Source organism: Montipora capricornis, chromosome 2 (genome assembly GCF_036669925.1).
Source record: "Montipora capricornis isolate CH-2021 chromosome 2, ASM3666992v2, whole genome shotgun sequence".
NCBI classification, from domain to species: Eukaryota; Metazoa; Cnidaria; class Anthozoa; order Scleractinia; family Acroporidae; genus Montipora; species Montipora capricornis.
The window spans coordinates 1488306-1490805 of record NC_090884.1 but is presented as its reverse complement, the minus strand read 5'-3'; positions in this window follow the sequence as shown (position 1 = coordinate 1490805).

The following is a 2500-nucleotide window of genomic DNA, read 5'->3' as shown; positions in this document are numbered from 1 at the left end:
TCGGTTGACAGCCAAAAAAGAAAGAATAGGAAAAGGAAACGCACAAGCCTTGTGGCTAACGCAGAAACATCCAAGCAAGACGATGCAAATGGTCCACCAGACAAAGCTAAAGACATCAAGACAGCCAAGAGAGCGCGACGGAGGAGCAAAGGATTGATTAATTCAATGGTAGAGGTGGAATACAAAGAAAATCAAAGTGCCACTGTCGTTACTCGTGGATATGAAAGTTCCCGCGATCACAGGCTCCCCAAGCTGAAAATACGTGGTGTATGCGACAGTTTGTGTATATAGAGAATTGTATGGGAAAATCACCGATCGTAAAAAAATTGTGTAAATAACTATCTCATTTGAAATAAAGTTTTCCTACCTCAACAGGAAAAGTCCCGAATCGCAATAAAAACAACAGTTCCATAAAGCCCAATAAATTTCACTCCAAATACGTGTGTTTCGGCGGCCGAAAGACTCGTGACGAACGAAAACTTTGCCTTAAAATTCACCTCTTCGGCTTTCCTCAGAGGCTTGTGACCGGGCTAGCGACAACGGAAACTCGCAAGATGGTTTCAGCCTCAACTCTGATTGGTCCATTTGAATTTGAACGCGCGCTGGCAACACGACCGTTGTTGACTTGTGACCGGGCAGTCAACACCACCCCTCAATGGATTCATTTATACGTATAGTAACATATAATACATTGCAAACTGCTTGCACAATAAGTGCATCACACCATGTATGTTGCTGTGACAACAAATCACAATTGCTCTGTAATGGGTCCAATAATTTTTGACGGTTGTTTCTGATGGATTCAACTCCAGCAGCATGCACATTCATGTGATAGGAAGGATCATTGTATAACTGGTGAAAAACAGAAGAAAAAAAGCATGAACCATCTGAGGTACTTTCTAGTGACTTCAATCCTTTTTGAGCTATTCGAGCCTATAACAGTGCTATAGAAGGAATTCTCAGTATTGTGTGTGCTTTATGTATACACGTTCCATGAGCAACAGGGCCTGGGTTCGATTCGATGTCTCCTGATATCAATAGCTCTTCTCTTGATAGACAATAATTCTCATTTTGTTGGTTCAATTTTGTCGAATGCGTAGAAGCAGATTGATCTTGAATACACAATAGAAATGACAAGTCTTTTTTGTGTTTAGCAGTTCTGCGGATGATAAGATAAACATGACGATTAGAATATCCTACTCTCGAAGATTGTTACGTCTGAGTTGCAGTCTATGTATAGAGATCTAATATTTTCCAAAAGCAAGAGATAAACACTTTCTCAACCCAGACGAGCTCGGTACGTCCTTATTTAAATAATGCACCATACACTTTCTAATTACCTTGTCTTTCTGAAACAAGCTCGACGTTTCCTTGTAAGGAATTAATCCTGGATGGTTCTCTGTTCCGGGGAGCATGTACCGTGCCTCAGCCCTTGCTCTATCGCAGGAGATTGGTACGGATTTCTCATCAGTTTTTGTTACATAATCAGTGACCGAGTCTTTCGACAGTCCTTTATTATGGTCCACCACACAAGTACTAGTGTCTGGAAGCATGAATTGCTTGGTTGCCTCACTGTTTTTCATGTCACGGATGTTGTTCAAGTTGTATTCATGTGAAGATATTCACATGATATTCAAATAAATGACAACACACACAAGTGTAAACTTTTATTTAGACGTTGGCGAATTGACTAGTAGGACGTTGGCCAAGCGACTTAGGACGTTGGCTAAACGACCTTAGACGTTGGCGAACGGGCCGTTGGCGAAACAACTTGTTGGCGAAACGACCGGATACCTTGATGACTCGTAGCTTGCAAAACTTAGTGATAGCTTTGATAAACATTGGCATACTTTGATACCTTCGATGTTACTCTCCAAATGGAAGTCACCTTCCACATGGAATTTATTTATCCCCCGTGAGCTTAGGGGATGAACAAGCACTGTCTTCTCACCATGTGTCTGTCGATTCCATTTCTACATGTATTAAAGTCTTCGCGTTGGTCAGCGAAAGGCGGTGCACAATTAATTACACCAATCTGTACTTGTTCAGAATATTTTGCTTCACCTTCGAAGAAAGTCATTTCTTTAATTCTTCCGTTTCTTGCTTCTAAATGCAGCGGAAGGTGCTCAAACACTTACGTGTAAATGCGACATACAGCAATGGCGGCGCACAACCTCGCGAACAGGAAGTCACAGCTTTCTAAGCTGTGTTGTGATTATCCATCCTGATTGGCTTATTAGATCGAACTTCCGGTTACGCAGGAGTGACACATTTGCATAAAAAACCTCACCAAAACTCGTGGATATATCCACGAGTAAAAAATGAAGATGGAGAACTATGTTATTTGGGATGGTTGAAGGGTACCATCACAGCCTACAACTCCCGTCAGGGCTATCTTGTTCAATTCCAGAACCAGAAGGACTGTAACGGTAATGAGACTGGTGACTCCACAGACTGGTTACCGTCCGTGAACTGCTCCGATGTCAGGATTAGCGAATAA